The sequence below is a fragment of the Procambarus clarkii genome, chromosome 3, assembly GCF_040958095.1.
Source record: "Procambarus clarkii isolate CNS0578487 chromosome 3, FALCON_Pclarkii_2.0, whole genome shotgun sequence".
In the NCBI taxonomy this organism is placed as follows: Eukaryota; Metazoa; Arthropoda; class Malacostraca; order Decapoda; family Cambaridae; genus Procambarus; species Procambarus clarkii.
In genome coordinates, this window is record NC_091152.1 from 22,625,018 (window position 1) to 22,649,597 (window position 24,580).

Consider the following 24,580-nt stretch of genomic DNA (forward strand, 5'->3'; position numbering starts at 1 on the left):
TAAGTGGCCGCTGAGTGTAGTCTTGTGTTGTCAATGAGCGTCTGCAAGCCGCAGCTAGTACGCCGTGAACTTCGGCTACATCTTTTAGAACAGGGGCAAAGTGAAATCGACGGCAGGGAACCGTCATCCAGTAACTGTAATAAGGAATAATATTAAGAATACAATGTCGTAAATAATCGTACAATGTAAGAATACAATGTAATATCGTAAATAACCGATGACGGCAAGTGCCGCAGAATGGAAGAAATTAAGAAAGCAACGCCAAACCATAATAACAATTTATATTTTTAATAAAATAATACTGGAATGACAGTAACGATACGGAATAATATTAATACTATCATATAGCCCAGCAAATAAGGGAAGATAATAGTATTAACGTAGGCCCTGGGCGGCTGCAACCCGGCACCGCTGCGTGTGTTGTAATGGTGATAAGAGGAATATCCGGCTCGCGTTCTCTTCCTCGCCGCAGTAGCTTATTTTTTTTTTTTTTTTTTTTTTTAGGCATGAATTTTTAGGCATGAGGCAAAAGCAATGCTATAAATTGCGGAAGTAATACAACTCATAACTGAAAGTCTAGCAGTCATAAGATATATTTTAAAATTGTTCACAAATAATATAAATTATAAATCACCAAAACGGCGTACCGCACGACGCCAGGGCGTCAAAGCTTAAGGTAGAGATAACCGAGACGGCGAGTAGCCACTCGCTCGGCCTAACTGGCCTTACCTAACAACTTAAACAAAGTCGAGCGAACAAGCATAAAATTCCACCGGGAAGTAAAACCTGTAGCTGGTGTTGGGAGGGCATCAATTGAATTAAACTGTGATAGGGTAAATGTAAACATTTAGGCCGTAAATGATAAACCACATAACGTAACCAGGAGAAACAACAAATATGCCGCAAGGCTACCCGTAATAACAGTAATAATTTACAGAGGAAACTAAACATAAATGCAGGGCCTGAAACTTAAAGCAGGAGACAAGGGCCCGTAACACCGCGACTAGCACGTCCTAACTGACTTTACTTAATAACTTAAGGCAAAGCAAAAGTTAAACAAACATACTGTAAACACAGTAAAAGACACGTGCAATAAAACAAAGCATCCTGAGCGGGAATAAAGTGAGTAGGCTAGTGGAAAATGCGAAGCCAGGGAAACTGAAGCAAGAGGCAAGAGGCCTGCGACACGGCAACTAGCACAACCTAGCTGGCTTAGTTAATAACTCAAATACAATAAGCACGGGATTTTTTATATGTTAAAGAATTATGCACGTGGGTAGTACCTGGACCTTAAACCCACATTAACGTAGCGTGTATAACACAAACACCAATAGTCAAAATTGTGCAAAATAATGGATCAACTTAACGACCGTTGCCGAATGTTGAACTGCAAAATCCTGCCATCAGCGGCTGGAACATCGGGGCTGGGCACCTGCAGCTGGACATCGACAGCTGGAGCATCAACATCTGATAAAGGGAGGAAAATAGCGGCAACTGGCCACCAGGGAAGACCTTAGTGGTAAGTAGAGGGCCAGCTGCAAGACAATTTAGGCTTAAGACTGGAATATAACTGTCCTAGAAATAACGGGAACAATTCATGAAGCTGGGAAAGCGAGAATTACAAAACTGAAAAGAGTGTTAAATTGATGGGCGCAACGTCGGGTGGAACGCTTCAGCTGGAGGTTCATGACTGAAGCATCGGCTGCCGGGAAGCCTAAGATGGAACTGGGGCGTTAGCAGCTGTAACATCTTCTGCTGAAACTAGCTGAATCTGTGAGGGCGCCCGCTGCAACAGCTACGGCCGAGCCACCAGCTGGCCCATCCTCTGCAGGAACAACACCGGCTGGGACGACGTCGTTGGAAAAGCCTAACAATGTAATAAATTATTATATGAATAATCGTAAATAAATGGTGTAAATAATAAAATTATAAACCAATTATAACTAATTATAAATAATTAAATTGCAAAACAAAGTATGCTCAAAATAAAGCTGGACTATAACTCCTTAGAGAAACGGGATTAACACTTTGAGCAGAGGTAAATACAACCAAATACATTAACGAAAAGGAGTGAAAAAAAAAGACACTTCGGCTGGAAGGCTTCAGCTGGAACTTCGGCGTGGGAGGCGTTTTCTTCTCCACCTTCTCGGCGTTTTCTTTTTAAACCTTGTTGGTAAAGATGAATGAGGTTACTTAGTGTGAATTATTTAGACCAGGAGGATCTCTTGGTTGGTCCAATGGTTTTCTTTCGCTCCCAGGAAACTGATATTTCGGATGGGTTTTTATTTATGTTATCTAATCTTCTAATTTGACTGCTTATTTGGCAGGTAGGAGATTTATATAATTTACAGTTTGTGCTTTAGGGTAATATTTGGGAGAGTCCGCTTAAGTCTCCTGCAAACAGGATTCTCTATTGGCGTCCAAGCCACGAAGTAGCCCCAGTAATATTACTTTAAACTACTAATATTAAGGATAATAAGGCCCAATTCAATGGGCCAAGAAAAAATTATTTAAAAAAAATTATTTAAGACTCATTGAGTTGTTCCCCTCCACGGAAATCTTTAGTAAAAGGCGAAAGATTTATGCGTTTTGAAGGGAAACCAGAGTTAAATATGCGAGAAATTTAGCGATACCGCCGACAGAGCGCTGAGGCGAAAAACGTAAACTTATTTCGGGACTAGAAGGGCATGGACCGGTAACTCTAATAAACAGTAATTGTTTTATTCTTTGCAATATTTCTCTATTGTTGTGCTATCATCAGTTTCATTCTGTATCTTTACTGTTTGGATATATTTATAAGTGTGCATTGTTTTCATAACATAATTTGTGTTATCTGTTTGACACGTGCTAAAATATATGGTGATGATCCTTGATATGTTACATACGCCATCTGAAAGTTAAAACCTTAACCGTACTTTTATTTCATACTCGTGAAAATAAGCAGCAAAAGCGTCGATATATGTTATCGATAGTATCTAAATAATGTAGTACTCGTTAACTTAATAATAACGCTCTATTACTCTCTCATCTATCCTTATTTCAATTATGGTGCTTGGGGTTCTACTACCCAAAATCATCTACATCTTCTAATTACTCAACACAAATCTTCTATAGAACAATAACAAACTTTGGCCCCAGACAGCTCTCGGTAACCTTATTTAAATCTTTGAATATGTACTGCTGTCCTAGTTGTACTCACTTAGTTGTGTTTTCTGGGATTGAACTCTGGCTCTTTGGTCCCGCCTCTCAACTGTCAATCAACTGTTGTACAGATTCCCGAGCCCTGTCATATCTACATTTGAAATTGTGTATGGCGTCAGCCTCCACCACATCACTGCCTAATGCATTCCACCTGTTAACTACCCTGACACTGAAAAAGTTCTTTCTGAGGTTGGAAGAAAACGTGCTCAGATTGGGGACTTGTTTATTTTATAATGGTAAATAATAAATTAATATATAATAAATTAATATATAATAAATTAATATATAATAAATTAATATATAATAAATTAATTTATTATATAAATTAATAAATAATAAATTAATAAATAATAAAATTATTATTATATAATAAATAATAATAATAAATAGTATAATGATAAGCAATTATTTTTAATGAATCAAATAGCTAATTAGGATGAATGATAAATAATTATTGACTAGTGCATAACAATAAAGTATTAAGGAATAATTATAATGAATAATCCTTAATGATAAAGTAGAGATCAATTACAATTAATAACTACATCCATAGGTAGTAAATGAAAGTTGCATTAATTAGACTAATTACAATTCATGGGAATATTTCTTAGCTATCTGCAGGCTTATCACTTTGGGGGTTCCGGCGGAGCACCCCCAATCCCGCGAGGGCCAGCGGGAGAAGGATTAAGGAGAAGGGGTTCCTTACTCTTACTAGCATGTAGACTGGGCAAAAGATTAGCTGCGGACAGCGGGACACTTGGGGACCGGCGCTGCACCCCCACCGCAGGCCAGCTGGCCGGACCCCCCCCCCGAAGGGCGAGGCCCGCTGGTCGCAAGGAGGCCTCAGAGTGGCAGTGCAACAACGTCCCGGACGTAGTCAGCTGGGTGTTCCGGCTGGTTGCTGGACCTGCCGTTAACTCCGATGGCTAGCCCGTCAAGAGAGCCGAGTGGCCCTGTCAATTCTAAAGGTAAGAGGGCGTGGTCGGCTGAAGGCGAGCCTAGCTCTGCGAGGGCGGCGCGAATTAATCGCCCTGAAGAAGTGTTGCCTGTTCACTGGGCACGGGCCGGGTAGAACTTGCCGGGGGGCGCTCGCTGGGCTAGGGTATGCGTGCGTCCTGCACTGCGCTTGCAGGATCCTAAGAGTGTTGATTCCTGACCATGTAAGCGATACCTGGTCCAGTCGGAGCGTGCGTCGATTTTTTGTCGCGTAGATCACCTCCCCCCGGGCTGAAAGATATAAGGCAGTAAGGGTGGGCAGAAGCGGCATGCAGTGTTATCGTGACAGGCAAGGGCACAGACGAGAGGGAAACCCTAGCTGAATCAATACGGAGACGAAAAACGGGGGGAGGGAGCCCGGCACAGGAATTAAGAGATTCCTTAATTAACAATCCTGGATGAATAAAGAGTTTTCCGAATAATTATACTGTAGCAATGAAGGGGGCTAACAATTCTAAGAATCTTCCAGCAAACGGAAGGGGGAAGTACCTTTGCTAAGAGCAAAGGTGGGAGAAAGCCAGTAGGAGAGCAGCAAAGAAGCACAAAGCAACTATAAACAGGGATAATACGAAACACTATAAATCTTGAATATAAACAATACATATACCAAGAACGGGTATATACAACAAAGCAATATATACATAAACAATAAAATGGAATAAGAACCAATTCTTAAAGCCAAATCTATAACATGCTTGTGTCCTAAGCGGATGTAGAATGTGAGCGGGGAACATTACCCTTCGTCTCCATCCCATCTCTGCTTCCAGACGGGTGATAGGGCTGGATAGAAGCCAAGGAGTCTGCCTTAAGTGGCCGCTGAGTGTAGTCTTGTGTTGTCAATGAGCGTCTGCAAGCCGCAGCTAGTACGCCGTGAACTTCGGCTACATCTTTTAGAACAGGGGCAAAGTGAAATCGACGGCAGGGAACCGTCATCCAGTAACTGTAATAAGGAATAATATTAAGAATACAATGTCGTAAATAATCGTACAATGTAAGAATACAATGTAATATCGTAAATAACCGATGACGGCAAGTGCCGCAGAATGGAAGAAATTAAGAAAGCAACGCCAAACCATAATAACAATTTATATTTTTAATAAAATAATACTGGAATGACAGTAACGATACGGAATAATATTAATACTATCATATAGCCCAGCAAATAAGGGAAGATAATAGTATTAACGTAGGCCCTGGGCGGCTGCAACCCGGCACCGCTGCGTGTGTTGTAATGGTGATAAGAGGAATATCCGGCTCGCGTTCTCTTCCTCGCCGCAGTAGCTTATTTTTTTTTTTTTTTTTTTTTTTTAGGCATGAATTTTTAGGCATGAGGCAAAAGCAATGCTATAAATTGCGGAAGTAATACAACTCATAACTGAAAGTCTAGCAGTCATAAGATATATTTTAAAATTGTTCACAAATAATATAAATTATAAATCACCAAAACGGCGTACCGCACGACGCCAGGGCGTCAAAGCTTAAGGTAGAGATAACCGAGACGGCGAGTAGCCACTCGCTCGGCCTAACTGGCCTTACCTAACAACTTAAACAAAGTCGAGCGAACAAGCATAAAATTCCACCGGGAAGTAAAACCTGTAGCTGGTGTTGGGAGGGCATCAATTGAATTAAACTGTGATAGGGTAAATGTAAACATTTAGGCCGTAAATGATAAACCACATAACGTAACCAGGAGAAACAACAAATATGCCGCAAGGCTACCCGTAATAACAGTAATAATTTACAGAGGAAACTAAACATAAATGCAGGGCCTGAAACTTAAAGCAGGAGACAAGGGCCCGTAACACCGCGACTAGCACGTCCTAACTGACTTTACTTAATAACTTAAGGCAAAGCAAAAGTTAAACAAACATACTGTAAACACAGTAAAAGACACGTGCAATAAAACAAAGCATCCTGAGCGGGAATAAAGTGAGTAGGCTAGTGGAAAATGCGAAGCCAGGGAAACTGAAGCAAGAGGCAAGAGGCCTGCGACACGGCAACTAGCACAACCTAGCTGGCTTAGTTAATAACTCAAATACAATATGCACGGGATTTTTTATATGTTAAAGAATTATGCACGTGGGTAGTACCTGGACCTTAAACCCACATTAACGTAGCGTGTATAACACAAACACCAATAGTCAAAATTGTGCAAAATAATGGATCAACTTAACGACCGTTGCCGAATGTTGAACTGCAAAATCCTGCCATCAGCGGCTGGAACATCGGGGCTGGGCACCTGCAGCTGGACATCGACAGCTGGAGCATCAACATCTGATAAAGGGAGGAAAATAGCGGCAACTGGCCACCAGGGAAGACCTTAGTGGTAAGTAGAGGGCCAGCTGCAAGACAATTTAGGCTTAAGACTGGAATATAACTGTCCTAGAAATAACGGGAACAATTCATGAAGCTGGGAAAGCGAGAATTACAAAACTGAAAAGAGTGTTAAATTGATGGGCGCAACGTCGGGTGGAACGCTTCAGCTGGAGGTTCATGACTGAAGCATCGGCTGCCGGGAAGCCTAAGATGGAACTGGGGCGTTAGCAGCTGTAACATCGTCTGCTGAAACTAGCTGAATCTGTGAGGGCGCCCGCTGCAACAGCTACGGCCGAGCCACCAGCTGGCCCATCCTCTGCAGGAACAACACCGGCTGGGACGACGTCGTTGGAAAAGCCTAACAATGTAATAAATTATTATATGAATAATCGTAAATAAATGGTGTAAATAATAAAATTATAAACCAATTATAACTAATTATAAATAATTAAATTGCAAAACAAAGTATGCTCAAAATAAAGCTGGACTATAACTCCTTAGAGAAACGGGATTAACACTTTGAGCAGAGGTAAATACAACCAAATACATTAACGAAAAGGAGTGAAAAAAAAAGACACTTCGGCTGGAAGGCTTCAGCTGGAACTTCGGCGTGGGAGGCGTTTTCTTCTCCACCTTCTCGGCGTTTTCTTTTTAAACCTTGTTGGTAAAGATGAATGAGGTTACTTAGTGTGAATTATTTAGACCAGGAGGATCTCTTGGTTGGTCCAATGGTTTTCTTTCGCTCCCAGGAAACTGATATTTCGGATGGGTTTTTATTTATGTTATCTAATCTTCTAATTTGACTGCTTATTTGGCAGGTAGGAGATTTATATAATTTACAGTTTGTGCTTTAGGGTAATATTTGGGAGAGTCCGCTTAAGTCTCCTGCAAACAGGATTCTCTATTGGCGTCCAAGCCACGAAGTAGCCCCAGTAATATTACTTTAAACTACTAATATTAAGGATAATAAGGCCCAATTCAATGGGCCAAGAAAAAATTATTTAAAAAAAATTATTTAAGACTCATTGAGTTGTTCCCCTCCACGGAAATCTTTAGTAAAAGGCGAAAGATTTATGCGTTTTGAAGGGAAACCAGAGTTAAATATGCGAGAAAGTTAGCGATACCGCCGACAGAGCGCTGAGGCGAAAAACGTAAACTTATTTCGGGACTAGAAGGGCATGGACCGGTAACTCTAATAAACAGTAATTGTTTTATTCTTTGCAATATTTCTCTATTGTTGTGCTATCATCAGTTTCATTCTGTATCTTTACTGTTTGGATGTATTTATAAGTGTGCATTGTTTTCATAACATAATTTGTGTTATCTGTTTGACACGTGCTAAAATATATGGTGATGATCCTTGATATGTTACATACGCCATCTGAAAGTTAAAACCTTAACCGTACTTTTATTTCATACTCGTGAAAATAAGCAGCAAAAGCGTCGATATATGTTATCGATAGTATCTAAATAATGTAGTACTCGTTAACTTAATAATAACGCTCTATTACTCTCTCATCTATCCTTATTTCAATTATGGTGCTTGGGGTTCTACTACCCAAAATCATCTACATCTTCTAATTACTCAACACAAATCTTCTATAGAACAATAACAAACTTTGGCCCCAGACAGCTCTCGGTAACCTTATTTAAATCTTTGAATATGTACTGCTGTCCTAGTTGTACTCACTTAGTTGTGTTTTCGGGGATTGAACTCTGGCTCTTTGGTCCCGCCTCTCAACTGTCAATCAACTGTTGTACAGATTCCCGAGCCCTGTCATATCTACATTTGAAATTGTGTATGGCGTCAGCCTCCACCACATCACTGCCTAATGCATTCCACCTGTTAACTACCCTGACACTGAAAAAGTTCTTTCTGAGGTTGGAAGAAAACGTGCTCAGATTGGGGACTTGTTTATTTTATAATGGTAAATAATAAATTAATATATTATAAATTAATATATAATAAATTAATATATAATAAATTAATATATAATAAATTAATTTATTATATAAATTAATAAATAATAAAATTATTATTATATAATAAATAATAATAATAAATAGTATAATGATAAGCAATTATTTTTAGTGAATCAAATAGCTAATTAGGATGAATGATAAATAATTATTGACTAGTGCATAACAATAAAGTATTAAGGAATAATTATAATGAATAATCCTTAATGATAAAGTAGAGATCAATTACAATTAATAACTACATCCATAGGTAGTAAATGAAAGTTGCATTAATTAGACTAATTACAATTCATGGGAATATTTCTTAGCTATCTGCAGGCTTATCACTTTGGGGGTTCCGGCGGAGCACCCCCAATCCCGCGAGGGCCAGCGGGAGAAGGATTAAGGAGAAGGGGTTCCTTACTCTTACTAGCATGTAGACTGGGCAAAGGATTAGCTGCGGACAGCGGGACACTTGGGGACCGGCGCTGCACCCCCACCGCCGGCCAGCTGGCCGGACCCCCCCCCCCCCCTCGAAGGGCGAGGCCCGCTGGTCGCAAGGAGGCCTCAGAGTGGCAGTGCAACAACGTCCCGGACGTAGTCAGCTGGGTGTTCCGGCTGGTTGCTGGACCTGCCGTTAACTCCGATGGCTAGCCCGTCAAGAGAGCCGAGTGGCCCTGTCAATTCTAAAGGTAAGAGGGCGTGGTCGGCTGAAGGCGAGCCTAGCTCTGCGAGGGCGGCGCGAATTAATCGCCCTGAAGAAGTGTTGCCTGTTCACTGGGCACGGGCCGGGTAGAACTTGCTGGGGGGCGCTCGCTGGGCTAGGGTATGCGTGCGTCCTGCACTGCGCTTGCAGGATCCTAAGAGTGTTGATTCCTGACCATGTAAGCGATACCTGGTCCAGTCGGAGCGTGCGTCGATTTTTTGTCGCGTAGATCACCTCCCCCCGGGCTGAAAGATATAAGGCAGTAAGGGTGGGCAGAAGCGGCATGCAGTGTTATCGTGACAGGCAAGGGCACAGACGAGAGGGAAACCCTAGCTGAATCAATACGGAGACGAAAAACGGGGGGAGGGAGCCCGGCACAGGAATTAAGAGATTCCTTAATTAACAATCCTGGATGAATAAAGAGTTTTCCGAATAATTATACTGTAGCAATGAAGGGGGCTAACAATTCTAAGAATCTTCCAGCAAACGGAAGGGGGAAGTACCTTTGCTAAGAGCAAAGGTGGGAGAAAGCCAGTAGGAGAGCAGCAAAGAAGCACAAAGCAACTATAAACAGGGATAATACGAAACACTATAAATCTTGAATATAAACAATACATATACCAAGAACGGGTATATACAACAAAGCAATATATACATAAACAATAAAATGGAATAAGAACCAATTCTTAAAGCCAAATCTATAACATGCTTGTGTCCTAAGCGGATGTAGAATGTGAGCGGGGAACATTACCCTTCGTCTCCATCCCATCTCTGCTTCCAGACGGGTGATAGGGCTGGATAGAAGCCAAGGAGTCTGCCTTAAGTGGCCGCTGAGTGTAGTCTTGTGTTGTCAATGAGCGTCTGCAAGCCGCAGCTAGTACGCCGTGAACTTCGGCTACATCTTTTAGAACAGGGGCAAAGTGAAATCGACGGCAGGGAACCGTCATCCAGTAACTGTAATAAGGAATAATATTAAGAATACAATGTCGTAAATAATCGTACAATGTAAGAATACAATGTAATATCGTAAATAACCGATGACGGCAAGTGCCGCAGAATGGAAGAAATTAAGAAAGCAACGCCAAACCATAATAACAATTTATATTTTTAATAAAATAATACTGGAATGACAGTAACGATACGGAATAATATTAATACTATCATATAGCCCAGCAAATAAGGGAAGATAATAGTATTAACGTAGGCCCTGGGCGGCTGCAACCCGGCACCGCTGCGTGTGTTGTAATGGTGATAAGAGGAATATCCGGCTCGCGTTCTCTTCCTCGCCGCAGTAGCTTTTTTTTTTTTTTTTTTTTTTTTTTAGGCATGAATTTTTAGGCATGAGGCAAAAGCAATGCTATAAATTGCGGAAGTAATACAACTCATAACTGAAAGTCTAGCAGTCATAAGATATATTTTAAAATTGTTCACAAATAATATAAATTATAAATCACCAAAACGGCGTACCGCACGACGCCAGGGCGTCAAAGCTTAAGGTAGAGATAACCGAGACGGCGAGTAGCCACTCGCTCGGCCTAACTGGCCTTACCTAACAACTTAAACAAAGTCGAGCGAACAAGCATAAAATTCCACCGGGAAGTAAAACCTGTAGCTGGTGTTGGGAGGGCATCAATTGAATTAAACTGTGATAGGGTAAATGTAAACATTTAGGCCGTAAATGATAAACCACATAACGTAACCAGGAGAAACAACAAATATGCCGCAAGGCTACCCGTAATAACAGTAATAATTTACAGAGGAAACTAAACATAAATGCAGGGCCTGAAACTTAAAGCAGGAGACAAGGGCCCGTAACACCGCGACTAGCACGTCCTAACTGACTTTACTTAATAACTTAAGGCAAAGCAAAAGTTAAACAAACATACTGTAAACACAGTAAAAGACACGTGCAATAAAACAAAGCATCCTGAGCGGGAATAAAGTGAGTAGGCTAGTGGAAAATGCGAAGCCAGGGAAACTGAAGCAAGAGGCAAGAGGCCTGCGACACGGCAACTAGCACAACCTAGCTGGCTTAGTTAATAACTCAAATACAATAAGCACGGGATTTTTTATATGTTAAAGAATTATGCACGTGGGTAGTACCTGGACCTTAAACCCACATTAACGTAGCGTGTATAACACAAACACCAATAGTCAAAATTGTGCAAAATAATGGATCAACTTAACGACCGTTGCCGAATGTTGAACTGCAAAATCCTGCCATCAGCGGCTGGAACATCGGGGCTGGGCACCTGCAGCTGGACATCGACAGCTGGAGCATCAACATCTGATAAAGGGAGGAAAATAGCGGCAACTGGCCACCAGGGAAGACCTTAGTGGTAAGTAGAGGGCCAGCTGCAAGACAATTTAGGCTTAAGACTGGAATATAACTGTCCTAGAAATAACGGGAACAATTCATGAAGCTGGGAAAGCGAGAATTACAAAACTGAAAAGAGTGTTAAATTGATGGGCGCAACGTCGGGTGGAACGCTTCAGCTGGAGGTTCATGACTGAAGCATCGGCTGCCGGGAAGCCTAAGATGGAACTGGGGCGTTAGCAGCTGTAACATCGTCTGCTGAAACTAGCTGAATCTGTGAGGGCGCCCGCTGCAACAGCTACGGCCGAGCCACCAGCTGGCCCATCCTCTGCAGGAACAACACCGGCTGGGACGACGTCGTTGGAAAAGCCTAACAATGTAATAAATTATTATATGAATAATCGTAAATAAATGGTGTAAATAATAAAATTATAAACCAATTATAACTAATTATAAATAATTAAATTGCAAAACAAAGTATGCTCAAAATAAAGCTGGACTATAACTCCTTAGAGAAACGGGATTAACACTTTGAGCAGAGGTAAATACAACCAAATACATTAACGAAAAGGAGTGAAAAAAAAAGACACTTCGGCTGGAAGGCTTCAGCTGGAACTTCGGCGTGGGAGGCGTTTTCTTCTCCACCTTCTCGGCGTTTTCTTTTTAAACCTTGTTGGTAAAGATGAATGAGGTTACTTAGTGTGAATTATTTAGACCAGGAGGATCTCTTGGTTGGTCCAATGGTTTTCTTTCGCTCCCAGGAAACTGATATTTCGGATGGGTTTTTATTTATGTTATCTAATCTTCTAATTTGACTGCTTATTTGGCAGGTAGGAGATTTATATAATTTACAGTTTGTGCTTTAGGGTAATATTTGGGAGAGTCCGCTTAAGTCTCCTGCAAACAGGATTCTCTATTGGCGTCCAAGCCACGAAGTAGCCCCAGTAATATTACTTTAAACTACTAATATTAAGGATAATAAGGCCCAATTCAATGGGCCAAGAAAAAATTATTTAAAAAAAATTATTTAAGACTCATTGAGTTGTTCCCCTCCACGGAAATCTTTAGTAAAAGGCGAAAGATTTATGCGTTTTGAAGGGAAACCAGAGTTAAATATGCGAGAAAGTTAGCGATACCGCCGACAGAGCGCTGAGGCGAAAAACGTAAACTTATTTCGGGACTAGAAGGGCATGGACCGGTAACTCTAATAAACAGTAATTGTTTTATTCTTTGCAATATTTCTCTATTGTTGTGCTATCATCAGTTTCATTCTGTATCTTTACTGTTTGGATGTATTTATAAGTGTGCATTGTTTTCATAACATAATTTGTGTTATCTGTTTGACACGTGCTAAAATATATGGTGATGATCCTTGATATGTTACATACGCCATCTGAAAGTTAAAACCTTAACCGTACTTTTATTTCATACTCGTGAAAATAAGCAGCAAAAGCGTCGATATATGTTATCGATAGTATCTAAATAATGTAGTACTCGTTAACTTAATAATAACGCTCTATTACTCTCTCATCTATCCTTATTTCAATTATGGTGCTTGGGGTTCTACTACCCAAAATCATCTACATCTTCTAATTACTCAACACAAATCTTCTATAGAACAATAACAAACTTTGGCCCCAGACAGCTCTCGGTAACCTTATTTAAATCTTTGAATATGTACTGCTGTCCTAGTTGTACTCACTTAGTTGTGTTTTCGGGGATTGAACTCTGGCTCTTTGGTCCCGCCTCTCAACTGTCAATCAACTGTTGTACAGATTCCCGAGCCCTGTCATATCTACATTTGAAATTGTGTATGGCGTCAGCCTCCACCACATCACTGCCTAATGCATTCCACCTGTTAACTACCCTGACACTGAAAAAGTTCTTTCTGAGGTTGGAAGAAAACGTGCTCAGATTGGGGACTTGTTTATTTTATAATGGTAAATAATAAATTAATATATTATAAATTAATATATAATAAATTAATATATAATAAATTAATATATAATAAATTAATTTATTATATAAATTAATAAATAATAAAATTATTATTATATAATAAATAATAATAATAAATAGTATAATGATAAGCAATTATTTTTAGTGAATCAAATAGCTAATTAGGATGAATGATAAATAATTATTGACTAGTGCATAACAATAAAGTATTAAGGAATAATTATAATGAATAATCCTTAATGATAAAGTAGAGATCAATTACAATTAATAACTACATCCATAGGTAGTAAATGAAAGTTGCATTAATTAGACTAATTACAATTCATGGGAATATTTCTTAGCTATCTGCAGGCTTATCACTTTGGGGGTTCCGGCGGAGCACCCCCAATCCCGCGAGGGCCAGCGGGAGAAGGATTAAGGAGAAGGGGTTCCTTACTCTTACTAGCATGTAGACTGGGCAAAGGATTAGCTGCGGACAGCGGGACACTTGGGGACCGGCGCTGCACCCCCACCGCAGGCCAGCTGGCCGGAACCCCCCCCCCCCCCCCGAAGGGCGAGGCCCGCTGGTCGCAAGGAGGCCTCAGAGTGGCAGTGCAACAACGTCCCGGACGTAGTCAGCTGGGTGTTCCGGCTGGTTGCTGGACCTGCCGTTAACTCCGATGGCTAGCCCGTCAAGAGAGCCGAGTGGCCCTGTCAATTCTAAAGGTAAGAGGGCGTGGTCGGCTGAAGGCGAGCCTAGCTCTGCGAGGGCGGCGCGAATTAATCGCCCTGAAGAAGTGTTGCCTGTTCACTGGGCACGGGCCGGGTAGAACTTGCCGGGGGGCGCTCGCTGGGCTAGGGTATGCGTGCGTCCTGTACTGCGCTTGCAGGATCCTAAGAGTGTTGATTCCTGACCATGTAAGCGATACCTGGTCCAGTCGGAGCGTGCGTCGATTTTTTGTCGCGTAGATCACCTCCCCCCGGGCTGAAAGATATAAGGCAGTAAGGGTGGGCAGAAGCGGCATGCAGTGTTATCGTGACAGGCAAGGGCACAGACGAGAGGGAAACCCTAGCTGAATCAATACGGAGACGAAAAACGGGGGGAGGGAGCCCGGCACAGGAATTAAGAGATTCCTTAATTAACAATCCTGGATGAATAAAGAGTTTTCCGAATAATTATACTGTAGCAATGAAGGGGGCTAACAATTCTAAGAATCTTCCAGCAAACGGAAGGGGGAAGTACCTTTGCTAAGAGCAAAGGTGGGAGAAAGCCAGTAGGAGAGCAGCAAAGAAGCACAAAGCAACTATAAACAGGGATAATACGAAACACTATAAATCTTGAATATAAACAATACATATACCAAGAACGGGTATATACAACAAAGCAATATATACATAAACAATAAAATGGAATAAGAACCAATTCTTAAAGCCAAATCTATAACATGCTTGTGTCCTAAGCGGATGTAGAATGTGAGCGGGGAACATTACCCTTCGTCTCCATCCCATCTCTGCTTCCAGACGGGTGATAGGGCTGGATAGAAGCCAAGGAGTCTGCCTTAAGTGGCCGCTGAGTGTAGTCTTGTGTTGTCAATGAGCGTCTGCAAGCCGCAGCTAGTACGCCGTGAACTTCGGCTACATCTTTTAGAACAGGGGCAAAGTGAAATCGACGGCAGGGAACCGTCATCCAGTAACTGTAATAAGGAATAATATTAAGAATACAATGTCGTAAATAATCGTACAATGTAAGAATACAATGTAATATCGTAAATAACCGATGACGGCAAGTGCCGCAGAATGGAAGAAATTAAGAAAGCAACGCCAAACCATAATAACAATTTATATTTTTAATAAAATAATACTGGAATGACAGTAACGATACGGAATAATATTAATACTATCATATAGCCCAGCAAATAAGGGAAGATAATAGTATTAACGTAGGCCCTGGACGGCTGCAACCCGGCACCGCTGCGTGTGTTGTAATGGTGATAAGAGGAATATCCGGCTCGCGTTCTCTTCCTCGCCGCAGTAGCTTTTTTTTTCTTTTTTTTTTTTTTTAGGCATGAATTTTTAGGCATGAGGCAAAAGCAATGCTATAAATTGCGGAAGTAATACAACTCATAACTGAAAGTCTAGCAGTCATAAGATATATTTTAAAATTGTTCACAAATAATATAAATTATAAATCACCAAAACGGCGTACCGCACGACGCCAGGGCGTCAAAGCTTAAGGTAGAGATAACCGAGACGGCGAGAAGCCACTCGCTCGGCCTAACTGGCCTTACCTAACAACTTAAACAAAGTCGAGCGAACAAGCATAAAATTCCACCGGGAAGTAAAACCTGTAGCTGGTGTTGGGAGGGCATCAATTGAATTAAACTGTGATAGGGTAAATGTAAACATTTAGGCCGTAAATGATAAACCACATAACGTAACCAGGAGAAACAACAAATATGCCGCAAGGCTACCCGTAATAACAGTAATAATTTACAGAGGAAACTAAACATAAATGCAGGGCCTGAAACTTAAAGCAGGAGACAAGGGCCCGTAACACCGCGACTAGCACGTCCTAACTGACTTTACTTAATAACTTAAGGCAAAGCAAAAGTTAAACAAACATACTGTAAACACAGTAAAAGACACGTGCAATAAAACAAAGCATCCTGAGCGGGAATAAAGTGAGTAGGCTAGTGGAAAATGCGAAGCCAGGGAAACTGAAGCAAGAGGCAAGAGGCCTGCGACACGGCAACTAGCACAACCTAGCTGGCTTAGTTAATAACTCAAATACAATAAGCACGGGATTTTTTATATGTTAAAGAATTATGCACGTGGGTAGTACCTGGACCTTAAACCCACATTAACGTAGCGTGTATAACACAAACACCAATAGTCAAAATTGTGCAAAATAATGGATCAACTTAACGACCGTTGCCGAATGTTGAACTGCAAAATCCTGCCATCAGCGGCTGGAACATCGGGGCTGGGCACCTGCAGCTGGACATCGACAGCTGGAGCATCAACATCTGATAAAGGGAGGAAAATAGCGGCAACTGGCCACCAGGGAAGACCTTAGTGGTAAGTAGAGGGCCAGCTGCAAGACAATTTAGGCTTAAGACTGGAATATAACTGTCCTAGAAATAACGGGAACAATTCATGAAGCTGGGAAAGCGAGAATTACAAAACTGAAAAGAGTGTTAAATTGATGGGCGCAACGTCGGGTGGAACGCTTCAGCTGGAGGTTCATGACTGAAGCATCGGCTGCCGGGAAGCCTAAGATGGAACTGGGGCGTTAGCAGCTGTAACATCGTCTGCTGAAACTAGCTGAATCTGTGAGGGCGCCCGCTGCAACAGCTACGGCCGAGCCACCAGCTGGCCCATCCTCTGCAGGAACAACACCGGCTGGGACGACGTCGTTGGAAAAGCCTAACAATGTAATAAATTATTATATGAATAATCGTAAATAAATGGTGTAAATAATAAAATTATAAACCAATTATAACTAATTATAAATAATTAAATTGCAAAACAAAGTATGCTCAAAATAAAGCTGGACTATAACTCCTTAGAGAAACGGGATTAACACTTTGAGCAGAGGTAAATACAACCAAATACATTAACGAAAAGGAGTGAAAAAAAAAGACACTTCGGCTGGAAGGCTTCAGCTGGAACTTCGGCGTGGGAGGCGTTTTCTTCTCCACCTTCTCGGCGTTTTCTTTTTAAACCTTGTTGGTAAAGATGAATGAGGTTACTTAGTGTGAATTATTTAGACCAGGAGGATCTCTTGGTTGGTCCAATGGTTTTCTTTCGCTCCCAGGAAACTGATATTTCGGATGGGTTTTTATTTATGTTATCTAATCTTCTAATTTGACTGCTTATTTGGCAGGTAGGAGATTTATATAATTTACAGTTTGTGCTTTAGGGTAATATTTGGGAGAGTCCGCTTAAGTCTCCTGCAAACAGGATTCTCTATTGGCGTCCAAGCCACGAAGTAGCCCCAGTAATATTACTTTAAACTACTAATATTAAGGATAATAAGGCCCAATTCAATGGGCCAAGAAAAAATTATTTAAAAAAAATTATTTAAGACTCATTGAGTTGTTCCCCTCCACGGAAATCTTTAGTAAAAGGCGAAAGATTTATGCGTTTTGAAGGGAAACCAGAGTTAAATATGCGAGAAAGTTAGCGATACCGCCGACAGAGCGCTGAGGCGAAAAACGTAAACTTATTTCGGGACTAGAAGGGCATGGACCGGTAACTCTAATAAACAGTAATTGTTTTATTCTTTGCAATATTTCTCTATTGTTGTGCTATCATCAGTTTCATTCTGTATCTTTACTGTTTGGATGTATTTATAAGTGTGCATTGTTTTCATAACATAATTTGTGTTATCTGTTTGACACGTGCTAAAATATATGGTGATGATCCTTGATATGTTACATACGCCATCTGAAAGTTAAAACCTTAACCGTACTTTTATTTCATACTCGTGAAAATAAGCAGCAAAAGCGTCGATATATGTTATCGATAGTATCTAAATAATGTAGTACTCGTTAACTTAATAATAACGCTCTATTACTCTCTCATCTATCCTTATTTCAATTATGGTGCTTGGGGTTCTACTACCCAAAATCATCTACATCTTCTAATTACTCAACACAAATCTTCTATAGAACAATAACAAACTTTGGCCCCAGACAGCTCTCGGTAACCTTATTTAAATCTTTGAATATGTACTGCTGTCCTAGTTGTACTCACTTAGTTGTGTTTTCGGGGATTGAACTCTGGCTCTTTGGTCCCGCCTCTCAACTGTCAATCAACTGTTGTACAGATTCCCGAGCCCTGTCATATCTACATTTGAAATTGTGTATGGCGTCAGCCTCCACCACATCACTGCCTAATGCATTCCACCTGTTAACTACCCTGACACTGAAAAAGTTCTTTCTGAGGTTGGAAGAAAACGTGCTCAGATTGGGGACTTGTTTATTTTATAATGGTAAATAATAAATTAATATATTATAAATTAATATATAATAAATTAATATATAATAAATTAATATATAATAAATTAATTTATTATATAAATTAATAAATAATAAAATTATTATTATATAATAAATAATAATAATAAATAGTATAATGATAAGCAATTATTTTTAGTGAATCAAATAGCTAATTAGGATGAATGATAAATAATTATTGACTAGTGCATAACAATAAAGTATTAAGGAATAATTATAATGAATAATCCTTAATGATAAAGTAGAGATCAATTACAATTAATAACTACATCCATAGGTAGTAAATGAAAGTTGCATTAATTAGACTAATTACAATTCATGGGAATATTTCTTAGCTATCTGCAGGCTTATCACTTTGGGGGTTCCGGCGGAGCACCCCCAATCCCGCGAGGGCCAGCGGGAGAAGGATTAAGGAGAAGGGGTTCCTTACTCTTACTAGCATGTAGACTGGGCAAAGGATTAGCTGCGGACAGCGGGACACTTGGGGACCGGCGCTGCACCCCCACCGCCGGCCAGCTGGCCGGACCCCCCCCCCCCCCCTCGAAGGGCGAGGCCCGCTGGTCGCAAGGAGGCCTCAGAGTGGCAGTGCAACAACGTCCCGGACGTAGTCAGCTGGGTGTTCCGGCTGGTTGCTGGACCTGCCGTTAACTCCGATGGCTAGCCCGTCAAGAGAGCCGAGTGGCCCTGTCAATTCTAAAGGTAAGAGGGCGTGGTCGGCTGAAGGCGAGCCTAGCTCTGCGAGGGCGGCGCGAATTAATCGCCCTGAAGAAGTGTTGCCTGTTCACTGGGCACGGGCCGGGTAGAACTTGCTGGGGGGCGCTCGCTGGGCTAGGGTATGCGTGCGTCCTGCACTGCGCTTGCAGGATCCTAAGAGTGTTGATTCCTGACCATGTAAGCGATACCTGGTCCAGTCGGAGCGTGCGTCGATTTTTTGTCGCGTAGATCACCTCCCCCCGGGCTGAAAGATATAAGGCAGTAAGGGTGGGCAGAAGCGGCATGCAGTGTTATCGTGACAGGCAAGGGCACAGACGAGAGGGAAACCCTAGCTGAATCAATACGGAGACGAAAAACGGGGGGAGGGAGCCCGGCACAGGAATTAAGAGATTCCTTAATTAACAATCCTGGATGAATAAAGAGTTTTCCGAATAATTATACTGTAGCAATGAAGGGGGCTAACAATTCTAAGAATCTTCCAGCAAACGGAAGGGGGAAGTACCTTTGCTAAGAGCAAAGGTGGGAGAAAGCCAGTAGGAGAGCAGCAAAGAAGCACAAAGCAACTATAAACAGGGATAATACGAAACACTATAAATCTTGAATATAAACAATACATATACCAAGAACGGGTATATACAACAAAGCAATATATACATAAACAATAAAATGGAATAAGAACCAATTCTTAAAGCCAAATCTATAACATGCTTGTGTCCTAAGCGGATGTAGAATGTGAGCGGGGAACATTACCCTTCGTCTCCATCCCATCTCTGCTTCCAGACGGGTGATAGGGCTGGATAGAAGCCAAGGAGTCTGCCTTAAGTGGCCGCTGAGTGTAGTCTTGTGTTGTCAATGAGCGTCTGCAAGCCGCAGCTAGTACGCCGTGAACTTCGGCTACATCTTTTAGAACAGGGGCAAAGTGAAATCGACGGCAGGGAACCGTCATCCAGTAACTGTAATAAGGAATAATATTAAGAATACAATGTCGTAAATAATCGTACAATGTAAGAATACAATGTAATATCGTAAATAACCGATGACGGCAAGTGCCGCAGAATGGAAGAAATTAAGAAAGCAACGCCAAACCATAATAACAATTTATATTTTTAATAAAATAATACTGGAATGACAGTAACGATACGGAATAATATTAATACTATCATATAGCCCAGCAAATAAGGGAAGATAATAGTATTAACGTAGGCCCTGGACGGCTGCAACCCGGCACCGCTGCGTGTGTTGTAATGGTGATAAGAGGAATATCCGGCTCGCGTTCTCTTCCTCGCCGCAGTAGCTTTTTTTTTCTTTTTTTTTTTTTTTAGGCATGAATTTTTAGGCATGAGGCAAAAGCAATGCTATAAATTGCGGAAGTAATACAACTCATAACTGAAAGTCTAGCAGTCATAAGATATATTTTAAAATTGTTCACAAATAATATAAATTATAAATCACCAAAACGGCGTACCGCACGACGCCAGGGCGTCAAAGCTTAAGGTAGAGATAACCGAGACGGCGAGTAGCCACTCGCTCGGCCTAACTGGCCTTACCTAACAACTTAAACAAAGTCGAGCGAACAAGCATAAAATTCCACCGGGAAGTAAAACCTGTAGCTGGTGTTGGGAGGGCATCAATTGAATTAAACTGTGATAGGGTAAATGTAAACATTTAGGCCGTAAATGATAAACCACATAACGTAACCAGGAGAAACAACAAATATGCCGCAAGGCTACCCGTAATAACAGTAATAATTTACAGAGGAAACTAAACATAAATGCAGGGCCTGAAACTTAAAGCAGGAGACAAGGGCCCGTAACACCGCGACTAGCACGTCCTAACTGACTTTACTTAATAACTTAAGGCAAAGCAAAAGTTAAACAAACATACTGTAAACACAGTAAAAGACACGTGCAATAAAACAAAGCATCCTGAGCGGGAATAAAGTGAGTAGGCTAGTGGAAAATGCGAAGCCAGGGAAACTGAAGCAAGAGGCAAGAGGCCTGCGACACGGCAACTAGCACAACCTAGCTGGCTTAGTTAATAACTCAAATACAATAAGCACGGGATTTTTTATATGTTAAAGAATTATGCACGTGGGTAGTACCTGGACCTTAAACCCACATTAACGTAGCGTGTATAACACAAACACCAATAGTCAAAATTGTGCAAAATAATGGATCAACTTAACGACCGTTGCCGAATGTTGAACTGCAAAATCCTGCCATCAGCGGCTGGAACATCGGGGCTGGGCACCTGCAGCTGGACATCGACAGCTGGAGCATCAACATCTGATAAAGGGAGGAAAATAGCGGCAACTGGCCACCAGGGAAGACCTTAGTGGTAAGTAGAGGGCCAGCTGCAAGACAATTTAGGCTTAAGACTGGAATATAACTGTCCTAGAAATAACGGGAACAATTCATGAAGCTGGGAAAGCGAGAATTACAAAACTGAAAAGAGTGTTAAATTGATGGGCGCAACGTCGGGTGGAACGCTTCAGCTGGAGGTTCATGACTGAAGCATCGGCTGCCGGGAAGCCTAAGATGGAACTGGGGCGTTAGCAGCTGTAACATCGTCTGCTGAAACTAGCTGAATCTGTGAGGGCGCCCGCTGCAACAGCTACGGCCGAGCCACCAGCTGGCCCATCCTCTGCAGGAACAACACCGGCTGGGACGACGTCGTTGGAAAAGCCTAACAATGTAATAAATTATTATATGAATAATCGTAAATAAATGGTGTAAATAATAAAATTATAAACCAATTATAACTAATTATAAATAATTAAATTGCAAAACAAAGTATGCTCAAAATAAAGCTGGACTATAACTCCTTAGAGAAACGGGATTAACACTTTGAGCAGAGGTAAATACAACCAAATACATTAACGAAAAGGAGTGAAAAAAAAAGACACTTCGGCTGGAAGGCTTCAGCTGGAACTTCGGCGTGGGAGGCGTTTTCTTCTCCACCTTCTCGGCGTTTTCTTTTTAAACCTTGTTGGTAAAGATGAATGAGGTTACTTAGTGTGAATTATTTAGACCAGGAGGATCTCTTGGTTGGTCCAATGGTTTTCTTTCGCTCCCAGGAAACTGATATTTCGGATGGGTTTTTATTTATGTTATCTAATCTTCTAATTTGACTGCTTATTTGGCAGGTAGGAGATTTATATAATTTACAGTTTGTGCTTTAGGGTAATATTTGGGAGAGTCCGCTTAAGTCTCCTGCAAACAGGATTCTCTATTGGCGTCCAAGCCACGAAGTAGCCCCAGTATTATTACTTTAAACTACTAATATTAAGGATAATAAGGCCCAATTTAATGGGCCAAGAAAAAATTATTTAAGACTCATTGAGTTGTTCCCCTCCACGGAAATCTTTAGTAAAAGGCGAAAGATTTATGCGTTTTGAAGGGAAACCAGAGTTAAATATGCGAGAAATTTAGCGATACCGCCGACAGAGCGCTGAGGCGAAAAACGTAAACTTATTTCGGGACTAGAAAGGCATGGACCGGTAACTCTAATAAACAGTAATTGTTTTATTCTTTGCAATATTTCTCTATTGTTGTGCTATCATCAGTTTCATTCTGTATCTTTACTGTTTGGATATATTTATAAGTGTGCATTGTTTTCATAACATAATTTGTGTTATCTGTTTGACACGTGTGGGAAAAACCTGCTGGGATTGATATAAGAGGAGACTACCAGGGACTTGTACTGAACTAAATTAAAAATTAACTGTCTGCAAATTAATTCAACTAAAATCTCTAGCTAGGGTTGTAAATCCTAATTCCTCTTTTCCTAATGACAGATTGTGGGCTGTAAGGGACAGGTGGAGTGAATGACTTGTTGATAGAAGTTCCAATCCACCTGTAGACAGGGATCTCACATCAGCTTGTATTTTATACAAGGATAAGATTTAATAAATTCAGTTATCTGACTGAACACTGGCTCTGTTTAAATCAGAGATTTAAACATACATAGTCTAACCTAGTACCATAACTTAACAGCCAATATGTACTTATACTATAAACAACAAATTAAATTGTAAAAGTATAAATAAATGACCTTAAATGTAGTCTTAATACTATTAACTTAGTACTAGAAATTATATTCAATTAAATGAACTTATATGATAACTTAAAAATAACTAAGCAAGCAATTGATAACTTAATTTATATATTCAAATATATATGCAGACATATTCACTTTATACAGTTAGCTTGACTGAATCTCTTCCAAGACTGTGGACACTTGTGAGGTTTTTACTTATTGAGGCTGAATTCTTTTCTGACAGAATGGACACTCATGAGGTTCAGTGCTTGGATAAGATTCACAGCTACACTACAATTTTAATAAACGTACCGAAATGTGAGGCTTTGCCTCGCTTTTTAACCAACAGACAGATTTATAGGATATTAAAGCTACACAAGCATACAATTGGCCAATCATATACCAAATAACCTTCAATATACTTCTCTGCCAGTCGGGGTGCCTGTCTGACAAGTTTGCCAGACTGATTAACTCTCTTGTTGAGTTTAGGCACGATATTTTGCTACAGCGTTGCTGTATGATGATGTGGTAGCGTTGCTACGTGATTATCCTGCAGTTGCAGAAGAATGATTCGAGATAAAAGTTTATGAATGAAGGTGGAGGAAACCGTGTCACTGATCTCCACTATACACTATTTTATGTGAATGTTCTAGGATTTTCCTTGTAGATATTGTCCAGGTACTCCCCCAGTTCTAGAGAGTATTCACTGGCGATAAAAATGTTAAATAAGGTGTCCTTGAGCTGGTAATGTTCGCTAAGGATCAGTCACTTGTTCACTCATTTGTAAACAAACGCGGAGTGCCGCGAGGCATCGTCGTGGGCGCTTCTCGCCCCCCGAGATGCTCCTCCCTCTCCCTTGAGAGGTAACTTTCAATGAATATTGATTGATTATTTTTACAGTCTAGACTTATGATTAAGATAAGATGTGATTATAATATAATTAGATATAAGATTTAAAGATTATAAGTAGTATTTGTAAGTACCACTGATTCTTATTAAGGATTCGATATTTAATCCTACCGGATGTTGAATCAATGTTCCAATAGTTTTTTAATTAAGAAGTCCTTCTAGAAGCTTCTGGATCCTTGAGAAATCATGTACAAAGTCACGTAGGCATCAAAAGGGCCCCTGTTGCGTACGTGTTCATGGTGCCATTGTCATCCAGGATCAAGCTATAAAATGAATCTTTAATGATCCTAATGATTTTGATACGATTAGATATGATTTTGATATGATTTAGATATTATACATTTCTTAGATGATTATTAGATATGGTGGGTAAAAATTTCCCACATCTTCCAGAGGGAGAGAACTGGCACAGAGTCCAATACTTAGGACAATAGTAACCATATGTATTTATTTACTCTCCATTGG

The 24,580-nt window shown here is 40.7% G+C and overlaps 5 non-coding genes across 5 annotated transcripts; all 5 read right to left on the bottom strand.

Moving 5' to 3' along the window:
* Window positions 1–2,495: 2,495 nt before the first annotated feature.
* On the bottom strand, window positions 2,496–2,609 carry LOC138369235 (U5 spliceosomal RNA). The gene has a single exon (XR_011229780.1). It is a non-coding gene; the product is annotated as a U5 spliceosomal RNA (small nuclear RNA).
* A 4,890-nt stretch (window positions 2,610–7,499) lies between these two features.
* On the bottom strand, window positions 7,500–7,613 carry LOC138369244 (U5 spliceosomal RNA). The gene has a single exon (XR_011229781.1). It is a non-coding gene; the product is annotated as a U5 spliceosomal RNA (small nuclear RNA).
* A 4,880-nt stretch (window positions 7,614–12,493) lies between these two features.
* On the bottom strand, window positions 12,494–12,607 carry LOC138369248 (U5 spliceosomal RNA). The gene has a single exon (XR_011229782.1). It is a non-coding gene; the product is annotated as a U5 spliceosomal RNA (small nuclear RNA).
* A 4,880-nt stretch (window positions 12,608–17,487) lies between these two features.
* LOC138369255 (U5 spliceosomal RNA) lies at window positions 17,488–17,601 on the bottom strand. Its single transcript, XR_011229783.1, has one exon. It is a non-coding gene; the product is annotated as a U5 spliceosomal RNA (small nuclear RNA).
* Window positions 17,602–22,464: 4,863 nt separating this feature from the next.
* On the bottom strand, window positions 22,465–22,581 carry LOC138369161 (U5 spliceosomal RNA). Its single transcript, XR_011229771.1, has one exon. It is a non-coding gene; the product is annotated as a U5 spliceosomal RNA (small nuclear RNA).
* Window positions 22,582–24,580: the final 1,999 nt, after the last annotated feature.